This window comes from Bidens hawaiensis, unplaced genomic scaffold, assembly GCF_021521415.1.
Source record: "Bidens hawaiensis isolate Kalapana, Puna unplaced genomic scaffold, B.hawaiensis_p1.1 tig00021821_1, whole genome shotgun sequence".
NCBI lineage: Eukaryota > Viridiplantae > Streptophyta > Magnoliopsida > Asterales > Asteraceae > Bidens > Bidens hawaiensis.
Window position 1 is genome coordinate 411 of NW_027493383.1, and position 19,344 is coordinate 19,754.

General features: G+C 39.3%; 1 pseudogene across 1 annotated transcript; it reads right to left on the reverse strand.

Annotated features, from left to right (window-relative positions):
* Nucleotides 1-2,695: 2,695 nt before the first annotated feature.
* LOC143564121 (PLAT domain-containing protein 3-like) lies at nucleotides 2,696-3,558 on the reverse strand (annotated as a pseudogene). The gene is made up of 2 exons (XR_013140792.1): nucleotides 3,396-3,558; nucleotides 2,696-3,306 (listed from the first exon to the last, which is right to left on the reverse strand). The product of XR_013140792.1 is annotated as a PLAT domain-containing protein 3-like (transcript).
* Between the last annotated feature and the right edge of the window lie 15,786 nt (nucleotides 3,559-19,344).

Sequence of the window (19,344 nt, forward strand, 5' to 3'; positions counted from 1 at the left end):
ATCATCGGGTGGTGGAACGACTATCGAGGTATGGCACGGAAAAAGAGGAATCGAGCACGGTTATCGAGATGGATCGAGGGCACGAACTTCGAGGTATAGAGAGATGTTAGAGAGAGAATTGGAATCAGGTTTTGGTGTGGTTGGAATGAGATCCAGGACTTGCTATTTATAGGCAAAATCCGGGGTCCCATCGCGGTACGCGACGGCCTCCTAGGCACCCGTCGCGTACCGCGACGTAGCCCTGGCCAGTCACAACGTAGGTCTGCCACGTGGCAGACGGCGTGCCACGTGTTGACACATGGCGGACGACGTGCCACGTGTGGCCACGTGGCGACCGGTGTGCCACGTGGCAGGACACGCGTCTCGCTGTCAGACACCCCCATCGCGATACGCGATGGGTCTCTCTTTTGATCCATCGTGTAGCGCGATGGGTTAGGAAATCATAATTTTCATTTTTAACCATCGGGTTTGGAATTTGGCAAATTTTAGTCCCTAGACTTTAAAAAGTTTACATTTTTGGCTCGAAATTTCCGTGATGTTACAATAGCTAAGGCTAATTCGGCGAAGCTATAGCTAGGAGCATCCACGAGGAGTTTCGTCAGTGTAACTACTAGCTTCCCAATTTTTTATTTGATGATATTAATTTTCATTAATTATGTAATATCTATAAATATATAAAATTGGTATATACTATATTTACAATTTAATACATATATATATAGTTTACTAAATTAACCGGAAAATTAAATAGATAGATTTAAATCAAATTTATATGACAATGTACAAAAATACCGATAGATAAATAGATTTATTTTTAATAAATAAATTAACTTCTAAGCATATATTTATAATTTAATGATTAAAAACTTACTTTGTAAATTGAAAACATATTTGTGTTTTTTTTAATTTACAATATTCAACAATATACATAGTATAATATGTCAATGATAACATTTAAAATTATATTCTTTTCAATATATAATAAACATGGTTTGTTGTAGATTTTTGGATTTCACCAAGTATGTTGTGAACTCAACTCTATTTCGGTTTTACGGCATTCAATATCCAAATATACATTTGTTACTAACCAAACACACATGACAATATGACATCTTATAAAGTATACTCTTTTTAGAGCCCGTTTAACACACTGAATGATCCAAATTATATAATTACATAATGTATATGCAAAAATGCATTACATCTATATTATGTGTACATAAATTGACTCTATTTATATCACAAAATGATTTTTTTATATGAACTTAATAAAAAAAATGCACGTGCAAAAACGTACCCGAGAACGCTCCTTCTTTGTGGTTAATTCTCACAAATTTTTCCCTCCAAAACTAATATATGCCGTATATCAATAATTATTGATCACTTTCCTTTTACACTCCGTTTATATTATATTTATAACATAATTAAATTATTCACTTTTCCTTAAACTATATTTATATTATATCTATACATTTTATAAAAATAAATATTTTCATATTATACTATTATACATTGTTAAAATATATTTCACAACATACTTGGTGAAATCCAAAAATCAATAACAAACCGTGTTTGTTAAATATTGAAAATAATATAATTTTAAATGTTATTATTAACATATTATACTATATATGTATATTGTTGAAGAATGTAAATAAAAAAAACAAAAAAAAAATCTAATATGTTTTCAATTTACAAAGTAATTTTTTTAATCATTAAGTTATAAATATATATACTTAAAAGTTGATTCAGTTTTTAAAAATATATTCATTTATCTATTGGTTTTTTTTACATTGTCATATAAATTTATAAATTATAAATATATGATTTAAATATATCTATTTATTTTTCCGGTTAATTTAGTAAACTATACCTATATATGTTAAATTGTAAGGATAGTATATATCAATCACTTTCAAATATAATAAAATTTATAATAATTGGTTTCTTGCTTTTTTTATCAAGTATTGTTTCGGGTTTTTGTGGAACTTGAATTTGATTGTTTCGGATTAAAAGTTGGTAAATAGATCAGTTGGTACAAATTAACTACATTTGGCTCAAATTTGTTACGGCTAAAAGAGGGCAAAAGAAATATAACTAAACTATAAATATTAACTGATTAAATTAAAAATAACATATATTATCAAATTAAATAGTTTAATAAGTTCAAATTATATTTTCTAATGGAATATTTATACGAATACGTTGTGCATTCTTACGCAATTTCTACGTAATCATAAAAAATATGCACATACTAATTTTATAAGTTGTAATTTATTTTTTAATGGAATAACGGATTCTAACAAAATATGATAAGATGTTTCATTATAAATGACATAAAAAAAGAGAATATCATATATAAAATTAGCATGCATGGCTAAAACACGCTTGTGTATTATAAATTTGACAGAATGAATGAGAACTTCATGGATTCATGAAGGTTGAATGAACAGTAATATTATATATCTTGTGTTTATATGTATGAAAAAACATTTTTTTTTTATAAATGAACTATAATCTATAAATTTTTATACACTAATATTATCCAAGTATTACTTCCTCGTTAGTTAATACTTTTTAGTATGTCAGTGTAACACAAAGTAAGCTAAATTTTATAAAACTTAATAAAATGCCAATCACTAAAAAAAGGTACATAAATTCCTCATCTCAACATATAGGAAAATAAACTAACAATATATTTTTATTAATATTCTCTTTATTTTCATTTTTATTTTTACTAATAAACTAGTGGCATACAACATAACAACCCCACACATAATAATGAAATAACTGTGATCATGTCACAAGCCCAATCATTTTGCCACACTAACCGAAGTTGAAGAATTCAACTTGGACTCAAGAATAACGTGCCGACCAACTCTCCGACGAGTCGAAGTATACTGATCACAATAGTTTCTGATCTCCGTAAGCTCATACGGCGATGTATCGGTCGCCAACCACTGCTCCACCTCAAACTCTTGTTGCGCACACGGCTTATGAACCCCGGTTGAGGTCACCTCCACATAGTTACAATACCACCCATGTCCTGACCCGCTCCCGTCTGAGGTCAAGTTCATCTCACACAGGGCCAGTCAGGCACGGGCCACGACCACTAAATATGTCCAAATTTTTCCTCTCAAAATAATCATAATCCGAACCCATCAAGCCGCCCCATGCCACTATGTCTTTGATCAATATACCATAGCCGGCTGCATCGTACAACGTGAGAGAGATTATTGAATCGGTCCCGCCTTTCCATATCGAACCGGTGCGTATGTATGCGGTGTACACGCAATCCGCATCATCCTACAATGATATAATTAAATGGTTAGGTACTTAGGTATGTAACGGTTAACTAATCAATGTGTCAATTGGTTCGGGTTGAGTATGCTTACCGATCGACAGATGGAGATAGCAGAGATGAGGATGAATATTGTGGTGATGAATAGATGGTTGATCCTAGATCCTCCCATGTTTTGGTTTAGATTAGTTTTATTTTTATGTGATAGGTTTGTTTGTATTATTAGTATATATTTTATAAACCATGGTTCGGTTAAAGGGGTTTGGTAGGGGACTATATATATTTTCTAGACGAGTGACATTAAATATGTAGTAGGTTCAAGTTTAACAAGTGTAGCCTGTTGTTTGGTCCTCGTGGTTCACTTTAATTAGTATGAATATGATGGTGAAGAACATATGGTTGACACTCAAGTTTGACTTAAATATCGTGTAACTGTATAGGAATTGTTTTAGAAATATGTTAAATAAATCTGACTATCATGTAACCATTATATGAAAAGATATATTAAAAAAAAAGCACTGTGTAATTTTGAAATGCATGTGTGATTTGTGTTAGTTTTTAGAAAGTATGGAATAGTCGGCAGTTAACCTTTTTATTTATTTCTAAAAAAAGAAAAACATACATTTCAAAATTACATATTTCTAAAAAGTATTATTTAAAAACTCTTTGATATATATAAAGTTATAACACATAAGTATTCTCATTTGATAATTCAGTGTATATGTATATATGTATGTATGTATGTATTTTAGTATTTAGAATAATGCTATGGTGCATGATTATTCAAGATTGGGATATTCTCAAGTTTATTCTTTGAATTGCATTATGGGCTATGGCAACAACCTCGTTTCAGTTTAGACTACAATGTATGGAAACCCGGCACACATATTATTTTCATCCGTACTCACTACAAATTTCATAGAAACTCTTCATAGAAATTAATTGGTTTTATTATTAAGGTTCTATTTTTTCAAACTTCATAGAAATTGGTTTCTAAAGAAACAGAAACTCTTCATTTGCAAACAAAACATGTAAAGAACAAGGTAACATATAGATCTCAACGTTCTAATATTTGCCAGATTAGGTCATGTTGATGAGTTTAGTCGTTTCTTCTTGTTGTAATTTAGAAGTACGGATCTAGGTCTTGCAAATAAATATGTAAAGAACTTTGGAGTGAGGTATAAATTTTAAGTCTTACATAAGTTCACCAATATTAAAAACTAGTAAGGCAAAAAGATAATCAAATTCTAAACAAATAGTCATATTATAAGCCATATTATCGTAGTCTATAATAATATATTATATATGGCTTATAAATAGAACCTCATTCGTTAACTAAAACCAGACAACATAAGCTTTTAAAAACAAAGGAATCATTAGGCCATTTGGGGCAAGTAGCCCATCATTTTTTACCTAAAATTTGGACTAAACCGATAATATAAAAGAACTTATCTAGTTTTCTACAAATTGACCCTATTACATCCTTGAATTTTTAAAAGTAATAATGTATATTTTTACGCAACAAACTCTTCTTCGGTTGGATGGAGTAGAATGGCTATGAAAGTACTCGTATTAGTAGCATAACTTGATTATTTGATATTGGTACCATCACCGCATAGAAAACAAAGGATTGGGGATTCAACGATGTAATGTTAAGAGGTCGTGCGCCATGATGACATTGAAAGTAATATGGGGGAATCCTTCGCTCAGTTGCCAAATGTTTGTTGGGTTAAGTGTGAGACAAGGGGATGTATCGGGTTCGAACCACACTTGTTGCAAGAATTATGTGGGAACCTCCTAGGGGTTTCTGGTTCGATTTCAACAAATGTATGTCACTGATACGAGAGAACGCCGTTGTTTTGGAATTCAAACTCGTACAATGGATTGTGTAAGGATGCTAAGCCTTTCGAATTCTCGCAGCACCCATTTACATTAAAGCCATTAAAAAGAAAAAATAATATTTACTCGTAATGAAGAAAAACAGATTTTCAACACACAAAAAGTAAATGCAAAGACAGGCCCACAGCGCCGGGCCGCCAGTACTTTTAGTGAGCAAATATGGGCCATATAAATTACTAATGGGCCTAAAGACCCAAACCAACAAATAAATAAATTAATAGGACAAAAGGCCCAAGCCAACAAAAACTCAAATAAGTTGCGGTGCCGATAAATAGGTTCAAGTTCAAGCAACTCCAAAATTTTATATTAGCATATTAGAGAATAGAGCATTCTCATCTTATTCATCATGTTCTTAACTTTAATTTTTTTTTTTTGTAAATCTACTAAAAACGAACTTCATTCCATCCACCCTTAATTTAAATCAGCCCTAAATTATGAAGAGTTACTATACGGCTATACCTAACTTTTTATATATAAAAACTTACTTTTCATCATTTTTTAAATTATTATAAGTGTGTTAAAACGAGAACTATAATAAACTAATTGTTTATGAGTAAAGTAAAGATAAAAATGATGAATAGGTTGTAAGAGATTTTAAAAAATGAGTATTAAATTTTTAAAAGTGTTAAATTAAGTTAAATTATAGGGTAAAAAATGATGGATGAGATGTACAAATGGGCATGCTCTTACAAAAGGTGGCAACTCCCAACTATAAATATATTAAAATTCGCATTTGAAGAAAACACAAACATTAAGGAAACTAAAATACTATTTATCAAACAAATTTAATATGTGATTATAACTTTATGCCATTTTCCAACTAAAAGTTTCGTTAACCACAAAGATGATATATATAATGTCATTTATGTATGGTTGATGTCCAACTCAATATAAATGACAAAAGTATGTCACATGTACAAACAAAAGCAAAAACACAAACACAAACGTACCTTGAAAAAGACGAGTACCAAATAACATCAGATATCATATATACGTGTGGCATATTAAGTATTAGTTTTAATAAATATAAACCCGATAATGGTTTAAATATCAATATACATGATAAAATAGTAAAAAATAGAGAACTTTTACCGATGGATATATCCTAGGGGTGTAAACGAGCTGAGCCGGCCACGATTAGGCTCGAGCTCGGCTCATTTCTAACTCATTTTATAAATCCCGAGCTTAGCTCGTGAACTGTTTTTCAGATCAGGCTTGGCTCGTTTGTTATTTATAATTAGTTATTATTAATTAATTTTATAGATTTGGAGAAAACCCTTAAATGAGCTTAAGCCCATCTCGAAATCTGTTGTTCAATGTAAAATTAATACATACAGGTCCAAAATAAGAAATATTTAAAAATACACAAGTCTTGTTAAGGCTAGACGAGCCTATATGAGCTTCCCATACAAGGCTCAAGAATCAAGATCATACGCATGCTCGATAACTAAACGAGCTTTTCTTGAAGCAGGCTCGGATCAAGCTTAAAAAGGAAGGTTTCAACTCATCTAAAGCTTTTTATCAATACGAACACAAGTAACTCGTGAATGGCTCGACTTCTTTGCGGCTTTGCGCCCCTACCTGAGTCTACAAAATGGTAACTTACTAGTTATATATGTATGTGTGTGAGTACAAGTCAGTCTACTGTTCTATGATATATCCAAACCAAAACCCGATTATATGGTCTCCCAAAAACGCAAAGAGGTTTTAATTTTTGTGATAAAAAGATTAAAAAGAACGTTGGGTTAAAACTTGGCCCACTAGCATTTGGGCCCTTAGTATTATATTTTCTCGAATAAAAGCTAACTAAAAAAACTATTCTTGATGCTGGTTTCCATTTCTGTTTGTTTATCATCTTAACCATTTTATTGATCGAAATTGTTTTCACGTATACAAAGTATAGAACTAAAATTAATAATTTGGTATAGTCAATAAAACTTTGTTACCATTCGTGGCATTGTAAAATGTCTCTACACTAAACCAAGGGTTTCTTTAAAAGTAAATTCACTCCAATAAATTTTTAATGAAAAAAAAATCTAAGTTAGTCTAGTGAATTGAACATAATGATTTTCTTTAATTTAATAATTATTTCTTTATGGAAGCAATTACGAAAAAGCAATTACGAAAAAGCAATTGCGACACCTTGTTATCTTATTAAAACACTTAACCGAAATATCAAATTTCTGATTAAGCCTTTTCTATTACACCTCTCATAGCATTGTCAGAAATATCTAATTCCACTCGGAAAATTGAAACTCAAATCATTGACAAATACATGTATTTGAGATGGGGTCCGAGTATGATTAATTAATTGCATGGGAACATGACTAGTAGAGGACTGCTTAACGAGCGAACTAGTGGAGCCAACTTTATCTCGAGCTCAATATTAAACGAGCCAACTCGGTTCAAAAACTTTAAGCGAGCTAAAACTTGATCAGCTCGAGCGAGGCTATTTATTTCTAAAATTCTTAAAAGTTTAAATTTTTTTATGGATAAGTATAAAAACAAAAAAAATAATTGCACATGTCACATGTGCATATATATAACATAATGAAAAAACAGGCACATCCCTTTTTCTATTTAAGTTGGGTTTCTTAAATAGTCTACTTAGCTTAAGTTACCCTTGTCGCGAGCACACCTTGAATTTAAAACGAGCTAGCTTGACTTGACTCTTTTATATACAAACTAATTTCAAGTCACGATCTCTTTAAATAGACCTAGACTGTATGATATGAGGTGTTATCACACAAACTCTTCTCGCTTTAATACCAAAATAACTGACGAAATAAAAAAACCAGAATTATTATAATCACGCTATAGTATTATAGAGGTAGGGTACCAAAAATGCCGAAATACCCTTAAGTAACATCCGCGGGTAAGAGAGGAACCCCTCATATATCACCCGCGGAACATATGGATCACCCGCACTACATGGTAGAGGAAGAACATCCTTGCATCACACGCGGAAGCATCTAGGCACCCTCAGAAGTCATGCGCAGGACATGACATATGTTCGCCAAAATGACCGGAAGGCAATGCCAACAGGACAACTGTAAATAACTAACTATCTTCTAGAAGAATAACCACGATTGTTACTTGAAGAATACGTGACTCGCCAACCTATGAGCGAAGGACACCTGGCCGGTTGTTATAACCGTGCACATTGCTAGGGTGTGATCCGTCCTATCATAAGGTGACGCATGTCCAAGTTGTTATACCCGTGCACATGGGACGTATAGCTCAACCTGCCACAAAGGGACACGCGTCCAGACGGTTACTGAGATCTTCTAGAAGGGGACAGCTGGCCCAATCACCTTCCTACATCTTTCGGCTATAAATACCTTGTCAACCTGCATGAGGTATCCATACACATTTACTCACATATACTCTCACCGTACTTACTCTGTATACTTAGTACTTTCTATCAAGAACTGTACTGATTCTCACGCCGGAGGGTAATTACGGGAAGACCCCCCCTTTTGTCCTTCCCGTAACGAGACTTACGGTGTCTGTTTTGCAGGTTCCGGTCACTGGAATTTGGGAAGTTGTACTCATATTGTGTTGGTTGTTATCATACCCTACCTTGTGGACTCATTGGATCCAGGACCCGTACTTGGGGATCAGACCTGTGTTTCTTTATTGGCACCATCCGTTTTGGTGTTAGAACAGCACAAATTTTCGTTGATTTTTTTGTTCGTTTAAAGTATGAGTAAACTTCCTGAGGGGCCGACGGGAACTCCTGCACATACTTCACGTGTTACTAATACCGGAGCACCTGAAGGTTTTGCTTCGAGTGTTTTTGCACGTGTTACAGCTCCGGGTTCACGAACTACCGATACAACACCAGGTGGTCGTACCCTCGAGCGTGTCGTTGCACCAGCTGAGCCAACTCCTACCGATTTAGGACATGTTACGGCTCCAGAAGGTTCTAATTTGGGTGACCTCGGACGAATTATGAGGGAGACTCGCCGAAATCGATCAGTATTAGATCTGGAAGATGTTTCAGGTGATTATGATATGGCGAGGTCTCACCGTCATAATTCCATATCTAGGGGACTGCTGTCTCCGGAAGATTGGTTCCACATCTAGCAAGAGAACCTGACAGTTGAATATGAGCGTAGAGTGCGGAATGAACGTTTCCAAGCTTGCACTCTGACTTATGAAGAATCTCCCCGGAGATCTCTTTCTCCTCCACCAACAGTGAGAGGAAGTCAGATCTGTTATAGTCAACAGACGGAACAAGATTTTGGTGAACTACGAAGGTTGCGCCCTCGTCCTCGTATGGACATGCGGATGCCATCCTACGTAGATGAATATGACAGCTATGATTCAACTTATCACCCGGGAGACTTCAGTTTTTATACAGGTGACAGCAGGATGAGTTCGCGGGCAAGAAGCAGTCGTCCACGAGACGTAGTCTACCACACTGAATATCATAGCGATGCAGAGGAAGACTTCACTAAACCATACCGTCCTGCAGCCTTTGCCGAGAAGTCTAAGTTTATAGCAAGCATTGCGACAGCACCTTTTCCTGTCAATGCTAAAATACCTACATCGGTGGGTAAATATAATGGCATCACTGATCCAAGCAATCATCTTCAAAAATTCGTGGTGGTTGGTGGTGTAAGCGGATGGACGCTCCCCTATTGGTGTCACATGTTCGCATTGACACTAACAAGGGCAGCACGAGAATGGTTTGAAAAGCTACCTGACGGTCAAATCTCAAGCTGGGATGATCTGGTGAAAAAATTTTCTCAACAGTTCAGCTAGCAGAAGAAACATACTCGTGACTAGTCAGAATTTCTGGATGTTATCCGCCGAGATAATGAATCCGTGGAAGATTTTATTACCAGGTTCAATGACGAAAGTCTGAACATTGGTGGGATTAGCAAGGACATGCTTCGCGGTGCCTTCAGCAAGAACGTCAAGTGTGACGCGTTGATCCGCACACTTACTGGTATAGATGGAATGCCAAAAGAATGGGACGACATCATGACTGCGGCGAAGTTGTTTGCCAGAACAGAAAAAACATTGGGGTACAATAATTCAATGCAGAAATTTGAAGTTGAATTCCAAACTCTGCGACCCAATAAACAAGCAAAGGGGTCAATCTGGTCAAGACTTCAGCCAAACACGGAGGCATCAAAGTCGTTCGATGTAAGATCTCTCATTGGTAATAAAATCAAAGGGGGACCCTCGAATCGAGGTCCCAACAGTTGGACTCCACTTTCAAAGACTCCCGCTGAAATTCTTACCACAGAGAATATAAATTTTAGAAAGCTGCAGCCACTCACAAGGAGGTCATTTCTTGATGCTAAAAAACATTGTTCGTTTCATGATGACATTGGTCACAACACAAACGAATGCAATGTTTTGAAAAATGAGATTGAGGCGGCTGTAAAGTCTGGGAAACTTGGACACCTGGTGAAAGGTGGAAAACCCGGGACTGGTAAAACGCTTATGCGGGACAATCAGGGCCCGTCCAAAAAGCAAGTTAAAGACTTAAACGTTCACATGATCCAAGGTGGACGTAGGGTTGGGGGAAAGAGGCGAGAGTCCGATGAAGAAGAGTGAAAGAATGAGCCAGTGATCTTTCCACGAAACAAAGGAGGTCCCAGTAACAAGAACCCCTTGATCATCACTGCTCTCTTTGGCCACTATCGCTCCCAATATGTTTTCTTTGACACTGGTAGTACATCTGACATCATGTACGAGCAGTGCTTTGAACAACTCGATGAGGAAGATAAGGAGAGGTTGAAGCCTATTCATGCTCCTAGATCTGGATTTGGAGGGGAGATAATGCATCCGCGAGGGGTGATTTCCTTTCTAGTCACTCTAAGTGACGGGGTTCATTCAAGGACTGAGGAGGTCGAATTTTTAGTTTTACCAGCAACATCGAAACATGACATCATCTTGGGGCGAGAAGCAATTGGTGATTTTAATGCTCACCCGTCCACGGCTCACGGCGTGGTAGGGGTTCCAACCCGCACCGGTGTAGCAATAATTCATGTTAGTCGACATTGCTTCGCAAAAGAAAGCTCAAAGCCTAGCAAGATTCCAAAGCAATCTCAAAGGACTGAGTCGGAAAAATGGGTTTTGAACAAGAAATTCCCTGATCAGACAATCATAATTGGACATGCTATTTCAGAAATAGTAAGGACTTTCTTAAAACAACTGTTGACCAAAAATATGGACATCTTCGCTTGGCAACCTGCGGACATGACTGGTGTCCCGCGGAGTATTGCAGAACACAAGTTAAGGGTAAACCCGATGTTTACACCAATTGTCCAGAAATAGTGAAATATGGGCCCAGAACAGAAGAAAGCCATGAATGATCAGGTACAAGATTTGCTCCATGCCGGAATTATTCGTCTAATTCAATATCAGACCTGGGTCGCTAATCCAGTTATCGTTCCTAAAAGCAACAGAACATGGCAGATGTGTATAGATTTCAAGGATCTAAACAAGGCGTGTCCCAAGGACTGTTATCCGTTACCTGAAATAGATCTCAAGATTGATGTTGTGGCCCCATTCAAGTTCAAATGCCTTTTGGATGCTTATAAAGGTTGTCATCAAATCTGCATGGCTACGGGTGATGAGGACAAAACAACTTTTCGTACTGATCAGGGCACCTTTTGCTACAAAATGATGCCTTTCGGACTAAAGAATGTGGGGGGCACATATCAACGATTGATGGGTATAGAATTTAAGGGTCAGACTGGTAGGAACTTGGAAGTATACACGGACGCCCTTATGATCAAAAGTATTGAAGAAGATCAAATGTTGAGGGACATTGAAGAGACATTCGAAACCTTAAGGGGTATCAACATGAAGCTGAATCTAGCTAAATGTTCGTTCGGGATGGAAGAAGGAAAATTTCTTGGGGTAATTGTCTCTGGTGCGAGCTTCAAAGCTAATCCGGATAAAGTACAGGCTGTAGCCCGCATGCCTTCTCCTTCCTCTCTTAAAGAGGTTCAGACGCTTAATGGTCGACTGGTTGCCCTGAATCGCTTTTTGGCGAATCATGCAGCCAAATCATATCCGTTTGTCTCATTAAGAAAATGCCTCAAGAAAGCACAATTCAAATGGACCGCGGAAGCGGAACAAGCTTTCCTGGAGGTTAAAAAATGTTTGATGGAACTACCCACATTGACAACACCTTATGCGGGGGAACCTTTGACGTTATATTTGTCAGCATCAGACATTGCTATTGAGGCTGTACTCTTGGTGGATAGAAAAAACGTTCAGACGCTGATCTATTACGTCAGCAGAACATTGTCAGACCCAGAGACTAGATATTCAATGCTGGAAAAACTGGTCTTAGCACTTGTCTATGCCGCCCGACACCTCCGCAGGTACTTCCAGGGGCACCCCATCAACATGTTAACTGGATACAAACTCAAGAATGTTCTCAGTAAGACGGAATTGTCTGGGCGATTGGAAAAGTGGGCCATCGAGCTAGGTGAACATGCGATAGAATATAAACCTAGGCCAGCAATCAAGGGGCAGGTGTTAGCGGACTTCGTCACTGAAGTTCCGCAACACAAGGAGAAAGAATATTTGATTGAGCAGCAACCCCAAGCACCTCCTGAGCAAGGAAAAATTTGGTCATTGTTCACGAATGGGGCTTCAAGCAGTGAGGGATTTGGCACAGGCCTCAGGCTAGTCAATCCCGAAGGCCACGAGTTTACAAACGCCATAAAGTTAGACTTTAAGAGTACTAACAACGAGGCAGAGTATGAAGCTTTCTTGGTGGGCTTATGGATAGCCAAAAAGCTTGGGGTGAAACACTTGGAAGCCCGCGTGGACTCCATGTTGATTGCGGGACAAATCAATGGCACTTACGAAGCAAAGAATGACGTAATGGCTTCATACGTGTCGTAGGCGAAATATTTGATGCTTCAGTTTTCTTTGTGCAAAGTAATTCACATAAAACAAAGCGAGAACAAGTCAGTGAATGCCTTTAGCAAGCTGGCTTCAACGATCTTCGAACACTTCGCTAAAGACATCCGCATTGAAATACCGGATCGCCCATCTGTCCCGCAACATCAAGTTTTGGTGATACAAACCAGAGTGGAATCTTGTATGACACCCATCATAGCATACTTGTCATCAGGAGCCCTCCCGGAAGGAAAAACCGCGACCTGGAAGATAAAACACAAAGCCTTGAACTATCAGATGCATGATGGTGTTCTATACCGACGTTCCTTCCTCGGTCCACTACTTCGATGTGTGGATGCCGAGGATGCGAACTATTTAATCAGAGAAGTTCATGAAGGCATCATTGGTCTTCACGCAGGCCCGCGTATGGTTGTAGTGAAACTAATGAATGCCAGGTATTACTGGCCCAGGAATGCATCTGGACGCTGTGCATGAAATCAGGAAGTGTGATTCATGCCAACGCCATGCTCCCAACACGCTGCGACCAAAGAACAAGCTTGTTCCAGTCACTTCAGCCTGGCCGTCCCAGAAATGGGCTATCGACATAATGAAACCATTCCCTGAAGCCCCGGGACGCGTCAAGTTTTCAGTAGTAGCCATTGACTACTTCACGAAGTGGGTGGAAGCCAAACCAGTTGCTTCCATAACAGCAGCAAGCGTTAAGAAATTCCTGTGGGAATTCATAATCTGCCGGTTTGGCCTTCCGCTGGAACTGGTTAGTGATAACGGTACTCAGTTTGCGGACAATGGGCTACAGGAATGGGTGAAAGAATTGCAAGTCTCTCAAATTTTCACATCCGTAGCCCACCCGCAAGCAAACGGTCAGGTTGAGAGAACCAACCGGACAATCAAGGAAGGAATCAAAGCAAGGTTAGGAACTAAACGGACGGGTTGGGTGGACGAGTTGCCCCATGTACTTTTGGCCTTCCGCACCCAAAAGAATTCTAGTAATTCTAAGACCCCCTTTAGCTTAACCTACGGCACAAAAGCCATGATTCCAGCCGAGATTGGGATTCCATCCGCAAGAGTTTTATTGATTGATGACAATGATCATGAACTTCGGATGAATCTTAACCTCCTCGAAGAGAGGAGGGAACTAGCATCAATCCGCGAGCACAATTATAAAGGCCAATTGCAAAAATATTATAACTCGCGGGTCCAAAAATGCGAGTTTGATGCGGGAGACTTTGTTTTCCGCAACAATGAGGCCTCCGGGCAAGAGCCTCCGGACAAATTGGCCCAGACTTGGGAAGGACATAATAGAGTTAAAAAAGTGTTATCTATAGGTGCCTACAAGTTAGAAAAGTTGGATGGAACTGATATTCCTAGAACTTGGAACAGGGCCCAATTAAGGAAGTGTTACACATAATACGTTTTTCTTTTCGGCCTGCGTGCCTAAATAGACTAGCAAAGTTATGTAATTTCGTATTTTGTAATTCGACTTATGCCTTATCTATGGAAATTTTATTTCGATCATATATGACATGTATTGTTATGTAATCCTTTATTCACAAACAAAGATGATCTTACAAACACTTATATTATGAAGAATAAAACAAAGTGTACCAGACAACAAAAACTTTTTATTCCTTATCGAAAGGGATTACAAAAAGATCTAAATTACAAAGGAAAAAAAATATTTACAACGCTGCATCTCTATGCTCTGCGTTCTCGTCTTCCGCGTCGTTTTCTTCATCTTCCTCATCAAGATCAAGGAGGTCCTTTAGTTGTTCAATGTTATCCTCCTTGTCCGCAAGATCAAATATCTGCTCCGCCAAAGAAAACTTCAAATTATCAAAAGCTTTTGTTTTCTGTATGAGGACGGCAGCAGTATCCTGGCCATACAAAACTTATTCTTCCGGAAGCTTGGATTCCGAAGCAAATTTATATCCTTCCTGGAAGCCTTGCTGACGGCCAGCTTGCTTGGACGCGTTCAACAGAATGGCGACACAATTCCCAAGTTTATCACTCGCCCGGACATCGGCGATGACCTATTGGAACAATTAAATATGAGTAATTATGAGTAATTTGATTATTCATAACAAGATTAGACACATACCTTGGGAATTCCTTCCGCCAGCAGCCATTTTTTTCTTCCTTAGCCTAGACAAGTTCCATTTTATGACCTGCACATTCTAAGGCCTGTTCCCGGCTCTTAGCAGCAAGGTAAGTCAAGCGCTTGTCTTTTATCGCTGACTCAGCCTGAAGAGTCCTCAGTAACTCAGCTTGTTCATCCAATTGTTTTTGGAGAACAGCTTTAGCTTCCTCAACGATGGAACGAGCAATTTTCTCTGCTTCCAGCTTGGCGGCTCTCTCTGGCCTCATCTATAGCCTTAAGGGCTTCTCCCTTAGCGTCAGACGCTGGAGCCGCCAGTTCATCCCACTCCTTATTCATCGCCAACCAGTCTCGGGTTATTTCCTGATTGGTGGAAATAGTATTCGCCATATGATAAGAGTTTGAGTTTAATAACTCTTGGGGAATACGGCGACGTTTTCGCTCCTTTTCAGTGAGAGGAAGGCTTTCCCGCAGATATTCAAAGCATACATCCACGTCGCGAAACGTTGAATCTCGGCGTAAAAACCAACAGGGATGATGCGGGGAAGGGTCTTCCTCATGAGGAGATGGAGAGGTCTGAGGCCCATAGGCGAATGCGCTCACACCTCCTTGATCCCTGAAGCGATGAACGTTGAAAGAAGGTGACATAATAACATGATCAGTATCATCAACTTCCTTATTCTTCAATGGAGACTCATCCACTACAAGGATTGGCTCTTGGGCGGTGTTAGAAGGTGGAGATGATGAAGGAGGTGGCGTTGCTGAGTTCTTCAGACCTGAAACATCTTCAGAGAAATCATTCAGGGCCACTGAAAAACGTTAGCAATGGATCAAATATACATTTGATCCATAACAATCGATAAATTTGAGGAACGTTAAACGTACCCAAGGAAATATCATCCGAGGCAAGTTGATGAAGGAGCGTCTCCAAATCAGCAGGCTTTGGCCTCTTCGAGTTCTTCGATGGATCAGCCTTGGCAGGATGAACCTTGCGTTTACCGGCCGCTTTGGAAACACCCGCATCAACAGTTTGATGCTCATCCTCAGGGGCGACGTCATCAATCTCCGGACCACTACCCTCAGCGGTACCGTCCGCATCATCATCACCCGCAGCAGATGGATTCTTGCCAAATTTCCGGGTCAACGTGTAGGTGAATGCACGACGTTTGTAGAATCAATAGTTTCATTAAGTGCTTCTCCATCACGGGGTAGTGATTCCTCACTAGATTATAGAAGTACTATCACCCCGCTAGGAGTCATAGCGGTAAGAGGGCAAGGTTTTAGAATTCCCTCACCTTCGATGATGATCTTCTCACATTTGGCGTACATGGCCTCAGACACCACGGGTTCCGCATGAACAACAGAGAATAAAAAATTACTCCGGGTGCGTTCAAGAAACGGCAACTCGTTAGGATGAATGGGCCGGCGCACCATCATCCCTTCCACCTTGTCCAGAAGGGAGGAAATAACAGAGCCTTCACCTATCATTTGAAAATGTTAGAATATTGAAACGAAATTCTGAATAATGAAAATAACGACTCACTCTTGTCAGAGTTCTCGAAGTAGGGCTCCAAGTTGGGAAATGGCCATAAACGGCTCATCTTCGCGTGCACCAGAGCTCCCTCATGAATCGCTCGCAATGGCGTAGGTGTTTGGGTTAATGTACGATACCATGGAAGATTCATCTCGGTGGTCGCAGTGACGGATGGGGAAGCGTCTTCCACTTTGCGACGAGTCATCGCAAACGGAGTTGCATCTTCTCGAATCCAGAAAAAATTGGGTTTCAACTCATAAAGGCTCCGATACCACTCGTTACCAATAGGACCCTTCTTGGTAGAAGGCCAACCATACCATCTGTCGTGGTTAGTCAATTTATAAAAAACAGCAAATCGAGCAACTGTAGGCTCAATAGCGTGGTCCTGACAGCAGAACTCGAAGTGACGAACTCGCATCTTCTCAAAGGGATGAATCTGAGACAAATGAAGACCATAAGACGTCATAATGGCCCTCATAAATTTCGTTACGGGAAAGCGGAAGTTCCCCGTTGTAAAGAAATCGGTATATATGGCCATCTTCCCCGACGGAGGACTGGTAGCGATTGAACCATCGGCCGGACGTTCCATTCCCCACTCCGCAAGACCGTATACATTGACAACGTCATCGTAGTCTTTCTGTTTTAAGTTCACAACAACCTCATGAATTGCTGGAGTATTCTTCTTGTTACCAGCCATTAGATTAATATGTTTGATCAGAGATAAGAAGGAGATAAATTTCAGAAGGTTCAAGTTTTGAAGGTTTGAGAGAAAAAGAGTTGGAAAGCGATAAGAGTAAATTGGAAACCACGAGTGACCTATTTATACTCATCGCAATAAATGCGACTGACTGACTGACAGAGGAAAGAAAAAACGCGGACCATTGGATGATTGACACGTCAGGCGGGAGATTCAAGAAAGTGCGAACAGGCTGTCAAAGGCGTCATACACGTCTTATCAGTTGTCCCTTAAAGTTTCTCTCCCTGCCACGTCATCAAAATTATCCAACTTGCAAAATTTCAAATTTCAAAAATATTTTGCAAAGATATTGTCACACAAACAGTATAATATTCACAAAGACAAAAAGTTTCTTTCCAGTAAGTCTAAAGACGGTTACAAAATATGTAGAAATAACTACAAAATCTTAGCATTAAATATATCCTAAGGATTAGGAGCAGATGTATCCTTAGGAGGAGTGTCCTCAGATGAGGCGTCCTCAGACTCGTCATTTAAATAATCCCTCAATAGATGTACGCCGTCACTAGCTTAGGCAAACTCCGGAAGCATATTTTGTAAAGAAAACACTAAGCCATCATGTTCCTTAATCCGCATATCTCGCTCCTGCTTGACATCAAGGCCATGAAGCGGATGATTTCTAAACGAACGATTACTTTGAGCGTAGGCCATCCCTTCATTAAAGCCTCTCACGCGACCAAGCTGGGATGAGGCGGTCATCAAATTGGCAAAGCTATCAGTTAGCTCTGCATTTCCCTTAATATGACGGATGACTTGGAAAAAATAAAAAGAAAATTTATTTAGTATCGAGGCATGAAGTGTGTAGTGAACAACAAAATGAGGAAAAACTTATAGAATCAAGTCCCCGAGTGAGGAACCACTGACGGTCTTGCTCCGCATGTTCAGCTCTCTCTCGGAGTTCTTGGGACTCCTCAGCTGTTTGCTATCTTTCACTCAAGGCTGCAGTGGCACGGGCCTCCGCCTCTTCACGAGCTTGCAAAAGGGAGTCATAGGCAGCTTGTATCTCAGCAACACTTTTGTCTTTGAGATCAACCTACTCTCTTTGCAACTTCAGCTCCGCCTCAAGTTATTGGATTCGGTTACCTTTCAGGGTCACTTGGTTCTCCAGAACTGAATTTGCCACTTGGGCCCGTGCCAAGTCATCTTTCTTCTTTTGAGCTTTAGCCCGGGCAGCTCCGAGAACACCGTTTTGCCTCTCACAGGCTTCCTTCCATTGACGGTCCGCAATAGCATTTTGATCTTGTTTACCCCTAAGGGCGATCTCTGCGTCCGTCTGTTTCCACTTGGCTACAATGGCTGCCAAGCGATTGTCCTCGACCTCTTTCTTCGCAGCATCAACAGCTCGAGAAGCCACACCCAGTTTCCCGCCCATGGTACGCCATTCGCGTAAAATTTCCTGGCTACAGGCCAAAGTTTTAGCCAAGGAAAAAGATAAATCGGTGTGAAGATCATGGCGGGAACATTCACGCTGGTGTGTCATTTCGGCAGGCGGCACGCAGTGTTTAACAAAACTCATGCAAGTCCCGGGTTCAGAAAACCGGGACCCATTGATAATATCCCATGGAGGGACAAACAAATCAAAATCATTCCCTAGATTCACATCCCCGTAATAACGAGAACCTGAAGCTTCAAGGCGAACAGGGATTGAAATTGATTGTTGAAGAGCATCTTGGGTTGTCGCTTCCCCGGTACCCTGGAATGCTTGCCAAAACTGAAAACTTCCTTCCCCACCAGTAGTTAAAGGAAAAGAAGTAGCAAAAAGTTGTGAAGGAGGACGAGGTGGAGATTCCTTGGTCCTAAAACCCTCCACATTCATAGCCGGGCCGCCCTCTTGGAAACCAGTAGCAGTCCCAGTCTAA